Source organism: Falco cherrug, chromosome 5, assembly GCF_023634085.1.
Source record: "Falco cherrug isolate bFalChe1 chromosome 5, bFalChe1.pri, whole genome shotgun sequence".
Taxonomy (NCBI): Eukaryota; Metazoa; Chordata; class Aves; order Falconiformes; family Falconidae; genus Falco; species Falco cherrug.
This window is the reverse complement of record NC_073701.1, coordinates 46,497,859-46,518,491: the sequence shown is the minus strand read 5'-3', so window position 1 is coordinate 46,518,491 and position 20,633 is coordinate 46,497,859.

Here is a 20,633-nt window from a genome sequence, read left to right as displayed (position 1 = left end):
ATTCTATTATATCATAAGCCAGTGTTACAAAATACAACAACCTTAGCCCAGTTCCCATGGGTGATAAACAGCACAACAGGGAACATGAACTGCAAGTAAAGTGTTACATAATGCAACTTCAAGAACAAGCACACCAACTCTGAGAGCAAATAAATCAACATTGTGACCAGTGACTATTAAGCTAATATAATGAATGCTTATAATGAATCTGTTCTAATGAATTCTAGTCAGATTTGTCATATCGCAAGCTGTTGTGCCCCATGTTGAGTGCCAAAAAAGGACTGTGTGGTTTAACCCCAGCTGGCAGCTAAGCACCACAGAGCCTCTCACTCACTTCCCCGATCCACAGTTGGATGGAGGAGAAAATCAGAAGAGAAAAAGTGAGAAAACTCATGCATGGAGATAAAGACAGTTTAATGGGACAGAAAAGGAAGAAAATAACAATAATGATAAAAGAATTAGAATATAGAAAACAAGTGATGCACAATGCAACTGCTCACCACTTGCTGACCAATGCCCAGCCAGTTCCCAAACAGCACCCCCCAGACAGCTTTACCCCTGGTTTATATACTGAGCATGACATCGTATGGTATGGAATATCCCTTTGATCAGTTGGGGTCAGCTGTCCTGGCTGAGTCCCCTCCCAACTTCTTGTGCCCCTCCAGCCTTCTCACTGGCAGGGCCCGAGAAACTGAAAAGTCCTTGATTTAGTATAAACATGACCCAGCAACCGCTAAAACATCAGTGTGTTATCGACATGATTCTCATACTAAATCTAAAACACAGCACTATAGCAGCTACTAGGAAGAAAATTAACTATCCCAGCTGAAACCAGGACAGTGATGGAGCCCTGCTTTCCTGGAGATGGATGAACATCTGCCTGCCGATTGGAAGCAGTGAATGAATTCCTTGTTTTGTTTAGGTTGCATGCGTAGCTTCTGCTTTACTTATTAAACTTTCTTTATCTCAACCCATGTGTATTCTCACTTTTACTCGTCTGATTCTCTCCCCATGCCGCTGTGGAGGAGTGAGTGAGTGGCTCATGTTGCTTATTGCTGTCTGGGGTTAAACCTTGACACAAGAGAGACAGGGGCAGCATTTCAGTGTTAGGCTAGCAGAGTGTTATTCTGGGCTGCCTACAGTGTCCAAGGTCAGGTGGGATAAAGGTAAGCTTGTTTTACTGAGAAATTGTTATTTCTACTTGTTTCATATCCCCCTCCTTGTCCCAGGAAGTTAATTCCTAAAGTTTTTCATTATTTCAGCAACACAGAAATATTATCTACCTTGACCCATTTTTTTCTTTCTTTAAATGTGTCTACAGGAAGATGGTCATGCACGAAAGCTTTATATTCTTGGTGTATTATTACTAAGGAGATGGTTACACTGGGAATGAAGATTGTTTTATATTGAAATATGTTTCATTAGGTAATTTAATTGATAGATTTGGTGCTACCACAAGGCAACTCCCAAGAAGAGGGAATATTTTAACTGAATATACTATGTATAAACACCTTCCAAGCCTGTATGGTAATTGCTCATCATTATGTCTGAAGCAATGGTCTTTTGGCAGGAACTTAATGACTGTTATTCCATTGGGTAAACTAAGGCTCTGGTATTCACTTACTGAGTTATTGTCTTAATTCTTTGTGTCTGGATGATCACAGAGAATGTTATTAATAATAGATTGGAAATGAATAAGAGGGTCTATTCATCAAAGACCTTATCCAAAGGACATATGAACTCTGGCTTGCTGGACTGATTGTTTTATGCAAGTGATAGTGTCATTTGTATAGCAGATGCCTAACAGGAGTCACTGAAGAGTCACTGAATCCCATTGTTCTCGGAGAGATGTACGCATCTTACTATCTTTGCAAACTATAAAAATGAATTTATAGAGTACAAATACATTTTCAAAGATGAGACCTCTTTTCATAGATGAGACTGCTTTCAAGCAACTAAAGATGTGATATGGCTTGATTTCATTACATGACTATCCCTTGCTTTCTCAATGCAGATAAAGTGGAATAGAGAAAAAGTTTGCAGCAGAAGGTAAGAACATGAGAAGAAAGACTCTAAAAGGGCTTGGAATTATTGGTATTATGAAAAGTTCTTCTATCATGCACCTAGCTATGGTACCTAGATTTTTCTGAAGGGAATAGATTTCTTGTTGTCTTTTGAAGTGCCTTAAAATTGTTGACCTTTTATGTACTCACTATATGCTTTTCTACAGCCTGCAATGGGGGAGGGTTTTTTTGTTGGTCTTCAAACAGCATAATTTTCTCCTAGACATAGCCATTTATGATGAACTCGCAGGTGGAGTGCATCTTACAGAAGGAGAGGTTTGGAGGAAGGCATGGGAAAGTCAGACCATTGGTGTGCTGCAAGTGTTCCCCATTTACAATGTTTCTTTAAGAAGTCCTATAAACCGTTTCTCATTTTCTGGAGACCCAGTGTGTTAAACTCCAGGGTGGTATGTAATGGATTGCTCAGGGATGTAAACACAGGACATAGGGCATGTGCTGGGTATATTGGTCATTTTGCAGAGGAAGAGCTGAGGTGCTGCTTTTGCCAGTGTTTGTTAGGGCCTAATTTCAATGCAGAGACAAGGAAGATAAGAGCTACAATGCAATGCTGTTGCATCTTTTTTTTCCAGGACCTCAGTCCTGAAATACAGCTCATACAGAGACTGTTGACAAACTGCATTTACTTACATGAATGCAGAAGGTGAGAAAGGTTGTAGCACTATATTGACAGTGAAATTCAGGCACTAAGGTAAGACCTAACAAATAAGCAAACCTCATGCAAATATTTAACAGTTCTACAGTTCAGTTTTAAGAGCCTTTAATTTTAAGGGCTCCTCATGATATTAGCTTGCAGAGTGCATGAACTCCTGGGACTGTACTCTGTCTTGTGAAGCCAGCAGCAAGTAGGAGAACAGTAAAGCAGTATTTGCTAACAGAAGAGCAGAGAAGTGTGGTGGGACTCAGACCACCAACAGTGTTGGATTTACAGCAGCAAATGGCATGAATAGCAGTTGATTTTGTATTTGGAAATGGCCATGGAGAATTAAGATGAGAAGATGACAGTAAATACGTTTTACTGCCATTCACAGTATTTGCAGTGGCTGAGGGCATATATGCTTCCATTGAACCTGAAACTTCCATCAAATGTGAAATTTGTATCCAAAGACTAAACGTGCAGAACAGGAACTCAATCATTCAGTCAGCCAGATTGTGGATTCCATGGAAAAGCCATCCCTGCAATATATATCAGTAGCTGTATTTGATTGGATATAGATATATAAACGAGATAATATAGGTAAGAAGCTATGAGTGGATATTGTCCTTGCTGCACAAGGGCAGGTGGCTCCCTGGAGCTGGGGTGCCAGGGGCTCCCCATGGAGGTTGGGATGTGGCAGGACAGGGCTTGGCAGCCTAGGCGTGTCCCACCGCCCCAGCCCGGAGCAGGGCAGCCAGGGGGGCACTGCCACATCCCCAGCCTTGGGCACTGTGTACCTCTGTGGGATGGGCTGAGGCCATGCTGGGGCATCAGCCAATGGATGTGGGTCAGGATCAGTCCTGGTGAGGAGCTCTGGTGTCAGACACATGCCTGGGATGGCTGGCCAGGACATCTCCATGGCACTGTCTGGGGGCCTCTCTCCTGGTGGGAAGGGGCTGTGCTAGCTCTGTCTTGGGCCCCGAGCCCTCCTGCCAGATCACCGGACAGTGGGAGGATGCACTCGGGACCCTTTGAGATCTATTCAGTAAAGGCACTACAGAACAAGTGGGGGAACAGTGTCAGCAGGAAACAGAGTTTATCACAGGATTTATAACAATTAACAGGTAGGAACCATACCCTATGGCAGGGTCAGGAAGGCTGTATAAGAGCTGCAGAGCAGGTGAGGAGACATTGTCAACTGGGCCCATTGCTCGAGTAATTAAATGTTATTAAACGTAAAGCAAATTACATCTAGCAAGGTAAAGACATGCTTCCACGTCATGAGCATGTCTCTGTAACTTGTCCCTCCCTCTCTGCAGCTAATACATCTGAAATGGACAGTTTCTGTTAGCTCTGTTTCAGCCACTGAAGGGGAAAACACCAGGACTGAAAAGAAATAGCATCATTACATCTGCTTAAACTAGCACAGGGCTAGTCAATGGCTAATAGTAGGCAAAAAGTACAGAGAAATCAAGGACATCAGGATGGGGTCCAACACGCTAGTCAAACTATCCAGCCCCTCCCCTTGGGTGAATACTGCTTGATCTGAATGATTATGTGATTTTCTGATGTAGATTCCTGGTCTTCAAGTACAACTGATGACATTCTTTTCATAGGAGAGAGAAAGATTAAGAAAGGACTGATTTAAGAACATGATTGCAAGTTTCAATTATTTCTAAGCAGCACTATTGCAGAATATTGACTTGAAACAAGAGACTGAGGAGATCTGAGGCCTGAGTCTCAATAGTCAATGATGTGAATGAAATACACTCAACTTGTCATTAAATGTGAATACCATCATCAGGCAACAACATGGTGTCTTATGCAAACACAATTTCAGACTAAAAGAAAGGCTTACATTGTCTGAAAAGTCTCATTTTTTTCCAGCTATATGAATCGCAAAAATAAAAGATGTTATCTTTATTACAAACCATGACACCTTGAGGTCTCATAAGAAAATTATCTATGATTGAAATACTGGTTAGGAATATTTTGTGGAATTTATTCTCCTGCTAGCCATTGATTTTTAATTGTATTGCCACAGTACTTCTGAAATGAAAATATTAGGGAGATAGTTCTCTGTAAATATGAATTTCAGCTCCCCAAATCTTCTGCATCATTGTCGTGACATACCTGGGAGAGGCTAAGCTGATGGTTAATGAGAAGAAAGAGGTGTATGAACCAGAGTATTGACAAAAATCATTGACAAATGGCCTCTAGTCAGAGCTCTTGAGGGGTCACGACAAAGTTGAAGTGTTAGTCCATGATACTGAAATAAACATCACAAGACTGAAGTGATCAGAAAATACAGCATCTTGCTTGTTTCCTTAAGAATGAGCTCAGCATCTCCTCAAGTAATTTTACTGATTTCTCAGTCCTCGGTGCAGGACTCCACCTACTTACAATGCTATAAATCTGCAGAAAACCAGCTGCAAAATATGTCAACCCTCAGAAAAACAGCTGCATCATCCTGCCATGCCCCCTTGTACACGTAGCTCTTAGGAATCCCAAATATAATAATTAGATACGTATAATCTCCAAGTCTAAGCTCTTATTTCAGTCTCATGGCTTTTCTTCACAGCTTTCCCAGCATCATCTTTCCATCTTCATTTCCAGCCATGTCCTCAGATTGTGTTTCTAGAGTTGTAGAGTGAACAGAATGCATCCTCATTGAATTTGCATATCACAGCAGATCAAGGGGGCTGTTCAATACCCTTGAGGACTGGACTGCTGTTCTGACAGGCTGGAGGGATGGACCAACAGGAACCTTATGAACCTCAACATGACAAGTGCAAAGTCCTACACCTGAGAAGGACCAGCCACTGGCAATGATACAAGCGGGGGACTGGCAGGCTGGGAGGAGCTCACTGCAGAAGGACCTGAAGGTACTGACAGTCAGAAGGCTGAACATGAGCCAGTGATATGCCCTAACATCAGGGAAAGCATCCTGAGCTGTAGTAACAGGAGTACAGCTTGCAGACTGAAGAAAGTCTTTATCTATCTCTACCAGCATTTGTTAGATCACACCTGGATAGTACATGTTTTGGGCTCCTCAAAACGAAAGACTTTCATAAACTTGAGCAAGTTCAGCAAAATGTCACCATGGCAGTCAGGCTGGAGGACCTGCCCTGTGAGTGGAAGCTGAAGGAATGGGGCTTGTTCAGCCTAGGGAAGAGATGACTTCAGGGGACCTAAGAGCAGCCTTCCCATACCTACAAGGAGGTGATTGAGGAGGTGGAGCCAGGATCTTCATAGCAGTGGATTGTGGGAAGCCAGGAGACAAGGGATGTCCATTGAACTGAGAGAGGTTCAGATTGGATGTAAAGAAAGCCATTTTCCCTATGAAGACAGCCAAGAAGTAGGACAGGAGCCCAGGGAGGCTGTGCAGTCATCACCCTTGGAGGTTTTCAAGATCTGACTGAATAAACACCTGAGCAATGTGGTCTGATCTCATAGCTGACCCTTGATTAATCAAGAGGTTGGACTAGAGAACTTCTGAAGGTCCTTTCCAACCTGCATTATCCTCTGATCTTGTGAAATCATTCCTGAAAACTCTCCTTTTCCCTCCCCTCCATGGGTGACTTGAAGAGGGTTTAAGGCAGGCTACAAAAAGACGTGTGGCATAGGAAGAAACTAATGCTTTATTTCAGGAAATTACGTTAAAATCTTATGATTAGGTAAATGGAGGTGGAAATAGAAGAAACCACAGGAAGAAAACGCATGCGGCAAAGTATTTTGGAACAGAGTCTGTAAACAGTTATTCATGTGAGCAAGGACTAATAGACAGCCCTGATTAGTGTACAATTGTAATGGGACTTCATGCTGTACAAGATCAGAATAGTAAAGTGTTCCATTATGGCAATTATCTATCAAAGGGTGAAAGCACAATAGATGAAGTTGCTAAAATACTTCTGTGTTCATTAGCCTCATTATGTTGCAAATGTGTTATAGGGCACTATATGCTAATGCTGTTCCTGACAAACAGAAAATGTTAATGGAAATGATAGAAAGACGAAGTATAAGGAAACCAGTCTATGTTCAGCCATTATAAATCCAAGTACATATTCAGCCCACAAATGCTTACCAGTGGGTCTGTGGTCAACTTCCAAAACCTTTTCATCTGAGCCAAGTTATGAGGGGATTATGGTCATGCAGCATCTTTCTTGTGATATGATAGATCAATAATATTCTAGTTAGAGCCAGGACTGAACAATTTTGATTTCTAATTTAGGGAAACTAATAGCTCTTAATTTGACCTTGAAGATTATTGGAAGGCAAACAAATGATCAAGCATGGTCAAGCATTCTTTTAGGAAAAGCTCTTTGTAATTCAAGATTTGTAAACTGAAAGAGCCAAATAACTTGGATTGAACTGAACTGCAGCTTTTTAGCAAGGGAACTTAAAAATATGTCACCTATGTGCAAGGATATGGGTCCTTGTTTTCTATCAGAAATATGTCTTAAGGTTTTGCATTTAATTATGTTTTATATATTATATGCATTATGTAACATTTTATGAAAGTAATTACTTTTGGTTTGGTTCAGGAAATAAGCCTTTAACTCATCAGGTACCAGTGGATTCAGATATGTTTTAAGAATTTCACCATTGTCCTGTGCAGCTGAGTCAGGATTTCAATATTTACCCATGTGTCTCGGGACAACAGGAGGTACGTATAAAACCTTACCAGCATGGAACACATTCCTTCCATAGTGCTACTAGTTAACAAGCCAAAGGGAGAAAGGACTATTCCCCAGCAATTTCTCAAATCCTTCCAGGGAACTCCTTCCAAAGCTCTAGAGAGACCTTCAACACTTATATTCAGAAGATCTAAGGGTTCTAATTATAACCAGTTCTTCATCACGGATGAGGCAGAGAAAATGAGATCTCAGTGTGTTCCTTCTGTTTTTTATTCACCTGCAGTGAGTGTCAGAGAGATAAGTGGCTTCTATTGATTGCATATGGCGCCACTGTCTCAGGACACTAGGAAAATGTTATATGAACAGTTGATTTGTGTAACCGATTTGTTCTAAATTTGGTGCTCATTTCTGGATTAAAGTCTCAGAACACAGATCTGCATGTGCAAACTCTCTGGAGTTATTACATTTATGTCAGGAATCAAGCACAGTAGTTGGAGTGGAATAAAACCACAACAGGATAAAAGTGCATAACAACAGGAAAAAATGAAGAGGTAAAAAGGAATCGGTTGGTTTTGAGGTTAGGGGAATGGGACTCTATGGCTAAACCCAGCTGGCCAGGAGGAAGAGAAAAATAAGAGAAATAAAAATACGTAGGAAAGAAGTATTGCCAATTAAGTTTTAATATGATTTGGGCAAGAAAGTAGCAATGTTTAATAGAATCTAATTAAGCTTGAGTGTATTAACTGGCAGGGGTAAAGATATGTAAGGAGGCAAGTTCTCAAATAAGTAGCACATATATTTGCTGTTCTCAACAATGTATTTTCTTCAAGGATAATTTCAAAATCCAGCACTGTAATTCCAGCAGTCCTCCCATTTCCTGGACCAGATTTTCTTCCCTTTTTTGTATCTCTGCATGCTTTAATAGCTTCAAAAATGTTGCAGAGGGGTAGTTAAACTGTTCAGTGGTTACACCTGCAGACAGTAGTTAGGAGAGATTTTCAAGCTGGGAGAAAGAAAACCAAATTTCTGAATAAAGAAAGAAAAAATAGCAACAGAGATCAAAGTATGCTTTGGGGCAGGCTGTTTTTTATGATTGCAGCAGGTGCAGCAAGTGATGCAGCTTTGCTGTGCAATGAGGGTAAAATAGGCTACTGTGCACAATCCCAAAGGGCCTTGGCATATGAGTGTCACCTAAGCAGCACACACTGACTTGCCATAACTTACAGGGATTGCAGAAGATAGTCTTGTGACAAAACTGAGGATGATGGGGGTCAGAGAGGCTTATCAAATTCCCTTGAGCTTTTCCTAAAGAAATAATATCACCAAAGTGACTACTCCGGCCTTTAAACCAGTGCAGCTTCTGTGAGTAGGCTGAACCACTGGATAGTTTGGGACAGAAAATTTCTCCTGTCCTTTGCCTAGTGTTCAGCTGAGAAATTCCTCATTAGTGAGTACTAACACTGGTGGCTTAAGATCCCAAACTCCTCATAATACATATTCTCTGTCCAGAATGTCCAAATGTGATTTTTCAGCCTTGGCCAGCTCATGCACTATTGAAGTTGCTCTGCTGCTGCTGTGGCAAGTGATGGAGCAGCACTGGCAATGAATCTGTGTGGTGATCTGAACCAGCCACCGGAGCAATGTGGTGGGACGGACAATCCTGGGCCAGGGCACAGAAGGATTCAGCTGTCTGTCTGTCTAACCCAGCCTCAACTGGGAGAAGGAGGTGGTGGAGCTTTGTGGATCTACTGTAATGACCTGTCTGTGGACCAGTGCTGGATGTCCCTTCTCTTCAGCTATCATGGGGGTTGTGCATTGCGATATGGAGATCTTGGTATGCTGCTTGTAGGCTCTGAAAGATTATGCACATTGAATAATGTATGTGTTACATTTGATTAAGAAATCCTCATATGATATTGCCAAATTCCATTTTAATTGCATTTATTTTGAAACTAAAAACAGTTTAAAATGTTGGATGATTAGGATGCACTTAGAAGAGCAGACTCTTGAATATTATCCAAACAGAAAATGCTAGCACTTGGGACGTAGTCAGTTAGCTGCACAACTTGCAGTTATGAGATCAGAGCAGTTCAGAGAAATATTTCAGAGTTTATAAATCTATACTCCAATCACTGCTCTAGCAGCACTCTCTCTATGTTCACAGTCAGAGGAGCATATATGCCTAACCTACACTTTTTGAGCCAATACGATGCTAGTGCAGTTTCATATACTCTCAGCATCGGTGTCTATTGGAGCCAAGGGCTGCAGTGGCTTTGACTGTGCTCCCTGTTCTGTTCAGGGCTGCATAAAACTGGGGGGAATCAGGATCAGATATTCAGCTGCTCTTGATGCATTTTTCCCTACCTTATATTCATGATGTTAAGAACATAATCCACATAGTGGCCAGGTGGCATGAACATTAAACCTTTCAGGCGTCCTTTTAACTAAGACAAATAGCTTGTCAGTTTTGCAAGAAACATGCTCAAAGAAGGCATACAAAGAAACCATTTTAGTTGAAACTGGAGAGGAAGATGCTATGAATTTGAAAGTTCACTTTTAAGGATCAAAATAGTATGATAAAAGCATTTACAATGTAATTGTCCAAGCCAAAGCACATTCTTTGGGAAACAAGACAAAACACTGCTCTAGCTTATTACTCAGGACTGACTGTTACACGTTTTTAGTGTGACTGTAATGGATCCTTTGTCATTAGCAGCCACATGTGCAGAATATGAACACAGCAACCTGGGAGATAATTAACAGGAACAGAACACAACATGACCAAAACCTGATCCCTCTCTGCTGTATTGTATCATCCCTTCTGGGAGGCATACGATGTGGTAATATCAACAAGTATTAAACTAGGGCTTAATCTCAAGCCTTAGGCTCTGCCACCTTCTGCACTGATCTATAAATCATCCTTTCTGCTTAGCAGAGCTTGCTTGGATATTAAGAGGATGTTTATATCTAAGCTTCAAAGTCAGCACTCACTGATAAAATTAACTAATCTACATCTCTCAAAGCTGAAGCTAGTTGTTTATTTTTAGATAGAACTATTTTTCATCTGAAGATGCTGATTTATCAAAACTGAAGTGTTTTATGGGAAGATGTTTTAGCAAAAATTGAATAGAGCTGTCTGCTGCAGAGGCACGTGTGAGAACCTGCCAGTTTGACTAAGCAAGGGGCAATGGCAAGTTGAGACCACGCAGTCCTGGAGCCAGGCATGTAGCTCCTTGAAAACTCAGCTTCTATGTTCTCAGTTTTAAGTATCTTGCCTCAGGGCTGCCAAGAGCCAGCAACAGGGAAATTCTCAGTGTTCAGCCCTGAGCTGCCCAGCCATCCCAAACACTGGTGTAGCATGGCTTGGCGAATGTGAAGGAACTTTGTGGAAAGGTAAAACCACAAAGAGATCTGGACTTTTGAAAGCCACGATTTTGGAATTTCTTTGATGTGATAACTTGAGTTTTTAGTCTGAAAAAGAAGAGGCTTTTCTACATTCTCTCAGCAGAAAAACTCCTGTCTCTAGACAATATTATCTGCAAATGTATGTATACAGCATTAGCTTCCCATTTCCTAAGTTGTTTCCACAGGGCTTCTTAAACCCTACCTGTTTCAAACATGGAAGTACAGGTTCTGAGACACACAGCAGCAGTCACGAAGCAAACATGCTAAGACAGCAGCGTGGTATGAACTAGCTAAATAGAAGTCCCACATTGCAGTTACACTGCTTTATGAAAGGAGTCTAAGAATGCATGCATTAGTAGATGCCATTCTCAGGAATTTTGGAGTACATACACACCCCAGTCCCACTCTTTCCAGCTCTGGGTTGCTGCATTTAAAACTTGCATTTTCACCTCATTCTATTTGCCTTTGGACAAAGCACAAACTGAGAGCATCTGCTCTGTTCCCTTGAACAGTGGCTCTAAAGATCTAGGGTCAGAAGCTATGAAATAACTACTCTCAATCCCCTGAACAAGCTTGCTATTGAACTGACTGCTTTGTTCTTACCCAGGGAGAGTACTCATCCTTCTAATTTGCTTGGCAGCCAAGCCACAACCTCCTCCTATTCAACATACTCTGAAACTATAAAACATTGGTTTGAATAGTGTTTTATAGTGAGGAGTTATATAAAAGAAGAGAGACACTGACAAAAGCAACCTAAGTATTTGTCTACATAATTGCACTAGTATAATTACACTGTTAAGATAATACTTGTATAACTTACCCAGGATGAGTGTCTTTTTTCTTTTTTTCCCCTGCAGCTTTGTATCTCTATTAAAGCAACATGATGATGTAAGTCTTGGCTAGACTACAATATTGTGCCTGCTAGGACCTGAAACTTTCATTATTTAGGTACTCTAACTATTTAGGTAAAGAATGAAAATTTGATGCATCAGTGTCTCCTCTCAGATCTGTCCTCCTGTCTTTACAAGCATTTCCCATGGTGTTCAGCCTGATCTGCTTGCTGTCTTGGTGTCTATATTCAAGATGCTTCAGAACCTGGCCCTAATTTATCTAAAACATCCTATAAAGTGCAAGGAGGAAGACTGCAGTGAGTAAACTCAGGAGAGTAGCAACAAGTATCAAGAGGGGGCTGTTCACTTTCCTGAGGCTGCTGGCCATTGGTTTACTCTAACCTCACATTGCTTTCCCAGTCATCACACAGTCATACTGAAAAGTCTGCCATGATTATCAGACGTTCCTTGAAGTATGCTGGGAAATAACATATGGATTTTCTTTCTTGATTGGCCCAAATATGCTGGTTTGAACAGTGGCAAATTGGAAGGAATGTGAGAAAAATGTTTATGAAGAATTCTAATTCCTAGTACATGCTCCTGGCTTCTGATAATCTGAAGTTTATGAATGTCTAAAGAAAGAGTTTTTATCGTATCTGTGTTTCAAATGAGCAGTATTCCTATCTTTTTATCAAACTAGAAGCCTGACTGGAGAAGTGGAAGAGTATACAGGGATTCTTCACTTTTGGTCTATATTTTGCTTCTTTAATAGGAATCAAGTTTTCCATAGTCCATGTCAGGTTGTGAGGTTCTTTCTTCTCTCAACCAGGATTTTGGAAAGCTCGTATTCAGGAAATATTTTACTGTCCTTAAAGGTTAATTATATATGGAATTTAATACTGACATAGCAGGAACTAGGATTAACCCCTTTAAAGTTCAAAGGTGAATTTTAGATTTTATAACTTCCCTTTCTATCTTTCTAGTAATTAAATGATTCATTTTCATACTGCCTATGATACTTTTACATCTGTGTAAGCGTTGCTTCTACTGGACTCTACAGCTGAAATAGTGTCAGTTGTATTTCAATTCCTGCTTAAATCTGGGATAATGACACCACATTTCTGCATTTTCCTCAATAGTGAAAGATATTTGACTCCCAAATTATAAAACAGTTGGTCAAATTTTACTATTTCAGTATCACCTATAGTCCGTTTTATATCCTTGAATATAAATATGTTTTTAAAGAAAGCGATCACTGTGAATGTCATGTAACGACACATGAACTTAGTACTGGAGCTAAATCTAATGTGGCAGTATTTCCACAGCTGTGGGAGAAACATCTAAAAAGTTGAGGCAGAACTACCTTTTTTTGTTGTTTGAGTACATAAAGTTGAGTAGTTCACAGTCAGTGGATGTCATCCATTTTGGGCTTGGACTCATTGGACTATATCCAAAAATAACTGACTTACTTTCCTCCACCTACTTGTATCTGCCAGCGGGGACAGAAAAGTCTGGCTGCTGAGTGCAGAACCTGAGCACTGTTAGCTTAAAACTAACTGGAATTTAAAACAGATGGTGACCTATGTTGACACTGACCCTCAGCACGCTCTCGTTACTTTTCTTGTCGCTCTTATGTGGTGGTTGTGATATGACCCAATGTACAGAAACGTTGCGTTTCTTTATTTTGTGCTGTCCCCCCTGCCCATCACATGTTGCCTCTGGTTTTATACTGAATTTTCAATCTTTCTGGTTAGGGCTGGGACTGTCGGAACAGGCAGGAAGATGGGTATGAATCGAAATCAAGAGTTAATTAATGACACAATTAACACTTTTCCAAAATTTCAGTACGGCAAATGCACTATTTGATCTATCATTTTTAGTATAAAGCCTTTCTTTTATCTGATTACATGTGCAAAGCCTTGCGGCCCTGCTCCAGTGAGCGATGGCACCTGAGGTATGGTGGGAGTGTGCGGTCCCGGTGACAGGGCCTGCGACCTGCCAGCTAGAGGCTGCCGTGCTTTCAGCGCACGCAAACCCAAACTGGACCACGGTGGGGGAAAAGCAAACCATCACAGCTATTAAGCTTTAGAGTTAGTCTAGCCCTAAGGCGATTCTGCGCGCTGCGCGCCCCTGCGCGAAAGCCTCTTTCAGGCCGGCGTTTTGGCGCGGCGCCGCAGAGCTTGCGCTGGGGCAGCGAGGACATCTTGCGGTCGGCGTGGAAAACTCGCCCTCCCCCGGGAGGCTGGGAGCCCTCGGCTCCTCCCGGGAGCGAGGCACCGGCCGGGCCCCGCCTGGCCGTTCCGACCCCCGGAATGCGCTCAGCCGCGTTTGGCAGAGCGGAGCGGCCCCCCCGACCCGCCACTGGCGTCCGTGCGGTGCAGCGGGGCCGGCAGGGAGGCGAGCTGGGAATCCCTGGCCCCAGCTGGGGCTGGGGAGCTGCGGGCACCCCGGGCTTCAGAAAAAACGCGTTTCTGAGGTCGACGTTCATTGGCAGGGATTTCTTCTCTCCTGGATATACACCTGGGAGCTGCAGCCACCAGCCTGAACAAAGTCACTCCATGCGTGGGGCATTTTGTGTCGACAGGGAAGCATGCAGTCCTGCAGCTCGCACCAGGACACTGGGATAGAAACTCACCTTGAAAACGTATCAGAGGCAGAGGAGTGGGACAAAGTCTCTGAGGGTGCTGTTTGGCATTCCATAATCACGGTGTGATTAGTGGGATTATAGCTGTGAGCTCAGAGTGGGGCCTGCAGTGTGGTTACACCGACCTGAGCCAGGCTGGCCTTGCAGGGCAGCGAGCCAGGCAGGCCAAAAGGGGACCAGGGCGAAAGGGGACTGTCACAGCACTCTCCAAACTATCAAGCTGCAACAAGGCCTTTTACCATCTCATACCACCATACTCTTCAGGCCAGTCCCTCTGCTGCCTTCTCCTCATCTCACCTCATCCTGGGCATGTGTTCTCTCTCTCCCTCAGCTACTCCCTCTTCATTGGCTCTCAACCTCTCACCAGAACCAGCCACAGCTGCACCTTATCTACATCGGCCAACCCACCTCCTCTGAAGCCATCCCACAGCTGTATGTTATCAATGATAAGTAACCCAGCTTCATCCCTCTACAGGGGACCAGAGCAAAAGGGGACCAGGCCAAACGGGCCCATTCACATGCTGTAGAAGTCACTGGGTGCAGGAGGCAGCGGGGGTGCCCTGAGAGCAGTGCGGTTTGGTGGGCTGGCTGAGAAGGGCTGAGCAGCGAGCCCCTGGGGCTGCCTGCCTCCTGCAAAGTCCAGTCAGAGCTAATGGTGTTGCCAGTCCTGCATCCATCCTGCTTGCCCTCACACCGACACACATTAGACGCTTGGAAGAAAAAGGCAATAATTTATCAGGGATGGGACTGTCCTGTGTCTGCCTGGGATGTCCTCTGCAGAAAGCGGTTTGCAGGTGCTGTTACTACTCATGTCAGACATGCCGAACATGTGCTGCACAGACATTGCACAGGGACCAGAACAGTACACTCATACTATGGGAAATCACTGAGATTTCTACTCACAGCTTTCCTTTTGGACCATGTGCAACACTGTGCCACCCCATTCTGTCTACCCAGACACATGGAAATCCCAAACAAATACAGCAAATCCTCAAAATCCACTGGGTAATTATGTCCAGAGGGAAGAGGAGAATCTGGGGAAACACAGGTGTCTGTCAGTTTTAGTCAGGGCTACAGAAGGATGGAGGAAAAAAGCAAAATGGAGAGCAGTGAAAAGCATGCTGGGCATTTCTGAGAGCAGGTAATAAAAGCCCTGCTCTGTGTATTAAAAGGTATTAGCTAAACCTGCACTTAACTGTCTGTATGCTTTCTCCCCATTCTTCATAAGCCCGTTTGGCTCAAGGAGTATCTGCATTGTGTTTCTGCAAAGTCTACTATAACGACACTGATTTTTATCGATTTTACATCTAGTTCTAAGAATAGATTGAGAACTATCAGCTGCCACATTGTGACACTATAGTGTAGAAGTAGTGATGCTTCTGCTGACTGAACTTGGTAAAGTCTGCTTTGTATGGATCTGACAAAAACAAACATGGAAAAAATGTAGAGCCTTGTGTTTTAGCTCAGTTTAAGTCTGTATATGGGGTAATCAGATGGACATGTGACTGTTTTAATCACAGCAATCAAACAATTATTTTGATATATCAGCTCAATATAATAGAGATAAATCTGTTGGAATGATGCTACATTAGGTCATTTGTTGTCCAAAGGTATTTCATTTAAACTTCTACGCCACAATCCTGTTTTCTTTGCTGCAAATCCCACAGTGGATGGTCAGACATCCAATGTGCTGCGCACAGCTTTCATTTCAGTGATTACTACCATCTAAACAATTCCTTCCACTCCCCTGTGGCACCATCTGTATTATCATGATGTAAACACCTGACCATCTAATTTTCATATTCTTATAGAATACATAATGCAATGAGTTCCCTACCTCTGGCATTACCTCAGCAGGGCAGAAATAATTACAGTAACACCAGTAATACACTTACTGGCCACAAATTTTGCTGACATGATTTGGCCATAGCAGCATGTCCAGCTCCTACTGCGTTGTGCAGCTGAAAATTGTGGACAGAAACTGGAAGTCAGTCTTCTGATGGAGATTTCTGCTTTCTAAGAGGCCACCTCGAAATCTTCATCCTTGCAGCTTAAAATAACTTGAATATTTATTTAGAATTCTGTACAGATGCAGCTTAGCTGCTGAAGAAGTAGGAGCTATTATTAATCTGTCTTCAAAAATATGCACAGTAATACCAATGAAAAGGAATTTTCTGGTCAGCCCACTTCCATGCAGGATTCAGTTTCAATAAATAGTACTGGCCTAAGGGAGACAACTTTTGCCTCTGATACCGGTATGCATACAGGAACACGAGCAATTTTGTTTTGTAACTGCATTTTCTTCCATTTCTTGTTTCATTTTTTTTAATATTATACCCATTTGCTACTGTTAGAACTCCTCATATGACATGGAAATGCAACATTTTCTTGGTTTGTCTTTGACCTTTGAATATTAAGTTTTGAGTTGAGTTTTTAAAATTAGAATAGTTTTGCTTATTTTGCAGGTGGAAAGACTATCCTACTAACAAGCCTGTTGGCCTTATTTCAGTTCTAGTCCTCTATGTTTATCATTCACAAGGCTCCCCAAGACCATGTGTGTTTTTCTCCATGATCAGAAACAATTTAAATTCCAGGACTATTTTTAGTTTCTTTTTCTAATTTCTGTATTTTAAATTTTTTTTTCTCAGTCTGCACAGTTTGCTTCTAGAGTGGATTGTATACATTTCTCTCCTCAAGAGTGAGATATTGTGTATTTCATTATGAGACAAAATAAGAGTAATCTGCAGGTGATCTTTTACCAAGGCAAGAATGGCAACCATAGAAGCTGGAAAAGCAAATGTGAAACCAAAGTGCAACAAAACAAAAGTTCTTCCAGTTGCAGAGAACAGTAGCTTCTCTAATAGTCTGTTATTGTCCAACTTGCTAACATACAGAGCATATCTATCAATATCCACATATTTAACATGTCTAATAACATTTGCAACAGAAATTTTGTTTTGCACAGTCATGCCCCAAATGTATCTTTAGGTATATCCTATATCCGTCCCACTAAGTTTGGGAATGGCTTTCTTTGTACATCGTGCATTTAAACTAAAAGGAACACTTGAAATTTGACAGTTCTGTCTCAGATTTTGCATAACAGATCCTGTGTATTTTGTAATATATTTGGCCTAGGATTCAAAACTAGACAGCAGTCGAATGTCTGCAGTGTACAATTGTATGTAGTTTGAGTCTATGTGCTTTCACAGGAAAAAATGGTGTTTCATACTATACTGCTAATCCCCTACAGGTAGGGAAATAGTTACACTGGTTTAGCTCACCTGTAACATGACTTCCATTATATCCATCCTATAGCTATCACCACAACTTTCCACCATAACAGCACAAGAGTCTAAAGCACGAAGTGGTATCGGTGCGTGGCAGACACAGCTGTTGCAGTTCTTTCAGAAGCATTGCCTGGGGCTGTCTGCTTTGCCCATCCAATGTGGGAGCTGCTGTAGCCGTTGCATTAGTGGGCTCGGTGTAGCTCAGAATATGGTACATTATAGCTTCCCAGCTGACATAGTTCATAGCCTGATACATCAGTTTGCACAGTTTTAGTTAAATGATAGGAATAGTTTAAGCTGCTATACTGGAGTCTGGAGTACAATAGCTAACAGCCATTGTACAGCTGCTTCTGTTGCCTCACCTGTGGGCAAGAATCTTCCAGAAAACTATGGGACAGAGATCTGCAAGAATGGAACTCCCCATATATTGCAAATCAGAGCCCTTTGGCATATTTGAACCTGCATGATGATTTTTCAGAAAATGGTTGCCACCACTGCTGGTCGCAGAGTCTGCCTACGTGAGTACTGGTGGCTGGAGCAGACCACTGACCAGGCTCTTCTCATCCATCGGTGGTGTTAATGATGTGTCATCAGAACTGTCTGAGACTGTTTTGTAACAAGCCACTGCACTTTAATACATTTTTTTTTTATTTCTCTGTATTAAAAAAATTGATTTTTGGAATCAAAGCTTGTAGGCTATTCCCCCATAATGTAAATGAATCACTTTGGTATTCCTTTTTAGATGAATCCAGCAGTTGTGATAATGACATTTTTGAAAGTGGCTGCTGCCTAATGCTGTGTAATTATTTTTAATAACGATTGATCCATAAAATAAAATTAATACCATTCTTAATACACATCCTAACTAGAAGCAGTGATGATGTGTGTGCAGAGCATGCATATCAAGAAGTGTCTGAGTCTTGTTTCATGGGGCATATCAAGCCCCTGGCTGGTGCAAAAGTAAGTATTCTTCTTTGGCAGCACTGGAATTTCAGCTGGTTATCAGTGGCAGAGAATTCAATGATCCAAACAAGAGTCAGACTCCAAAGCATACTATAGAAAATAAAAAGTAGAACAGTATTATGTGTGGATATTTTACTTTTATCCTAAAGAGTGATTGAAAGGAAGTCACAAGGAACTGAAATAGTGCTGGAAATCCTCTGTAACCAGAGATGTTCTCTGCAATAAAGCAAAACGCAGTTCTGGATAGTTTTTCATGTGTAGGATCTTAGGCCAGTATAACATAGTCCAAAAAGACTAAATTATGGCACATTTTATAAATGAAAGGAAACATGTGCATAACTTTTTATTTATAAATTGTCTTAAGAAAATGAATACTGCACCCACTTGGTCAAACACACTTGGCTCAAGTACTTAGGTACAGGACATACCTGAAGGAAGCTATTATTAAAGACAATGCAAGGAGGTTAGGATGAGTCAGAAGAGAAAGAAGTCATCTCTTTAGTCCTGAGTGGGCATAGATCAAATGTAGTAAGTACCTAATTAAGCAGTATCTTTTTTTGCTATGGGGTGGAGAAAGAACAATCCTTTCAGCACTGTGAAATATTCATGTCACCTGCTATGACATGGTATCTGTGCAGGCATTTTATTAAGCAGCTTCACCACTGGGACAGTAATCTAGGCTGATTCCTGCCTGTTACTGTAGTATTCAACTTGTGTCTTTTCACAAAGTCCAAGAATATTTCTTTCTGTTGTTGCTCTTTGATGGAAGCTCTATTCTCCTAGAATCCAAAGATCTGCTGAATACAGGCATTGGTATTCTTTTTAATTTATGCATCTACTGGTTTATACTCTTCTAAAAAGCATTGTACATTAACTTTAATTTGGTATCAGGTCTTAACAAGAGTCGTATTTTAAAAGCAACCTGTTCTACTCATGAGTACAATAAAGTGTGCTCTCAAGAGCTGACAGGTGCATTGGTTACAAAGACTTTCCTGGCCTATGACATTATCTTGCATTAGTGTGTGAACTGCTCCCAGAGGCTGCCAGTTAAAAGGGATCAGTTCAGCTGTGACCTACTGAGCACGCACAGGACCCAGCCCTTTGTTTGCAGCCATATGCTGATATCTGAAAGACCAAAGCACTTGAGGGATATTGCCAGCAGAAGAAAGAAGGTGGGGTTTGTACGGGTTTTTTTCTTTCTTTCTTTGCTTTTTTTTTTTTTTGTTAGAGGTGCAACGAAAGGAAACTAATACAGTGATAGAAAGTGTTGCATCTTTAACATTACCGATAGTTCTCCTCTGCAAACTTTTGGCGGCCTTCCTTAATGAGGTACCCTAGTGCTGGAGAGTTCCACTCCAGCCATGGTCCTCCTTTGTTGGGACACTTGCTGAGAAGCAGAGTTTCTACGAGTAAAAACACTACCTGCATCTGTAATTGGTGGCTTTATACCAACTGGAGAACCAGCCTGAGTGGAGAAAATCAGAATCTAAAGTCAACAATGTGTAGTTTAGGAGAAGTGAATGTATAAGGTGATAATAAGGGGAAATCAAGCACAAAATGGCCAATGCCTGGCATGGTAGCAGAGCTGCAGAACAAGGTCTGAGGCTTCTACTGGCTCACAAACTGAAAAAAAATCAGTCAGGGAGACACTATTGCATAGAAAATCAGTCTCCCTCTGGGATGTATTAGCAAGAGTGTCACTGAACTGAGCAGAATTTACTCTCTGCGGTGCTGGTGTGACATCATTTGAAGAGGTCAAAGCACCACACATTAAAAAGAAGACATTCCCCAAAAGAGCAATGAGAATAGTCAGAGGCAATGAAAGAACATTATTTGTGAGAAATGAAAGAGGAAAGGATTTGTTGCTTTCAGAAAAGAGATAACTGTGATTGGGGACAGGTAATGCTGATAAACTTTCAACCTTGTAAAATTTAAAAGATTATTATGAAGAGGGCAGTGGTCAATCATTCTCTCTGCTCATCAGCACAGACCAGATCAGGAAAATAACAGCTGAAGTTTCAACAAACACTACTTTGGTGAAAAGTTAGGAAAAAAGTCTAGCTACAAAGGTGTCAATGCTCTGGAACAGGCTATTGAGGGATGTTATGTCTTCTACCAAAATTTTTCAGAGTAGCTATATAAATGCATG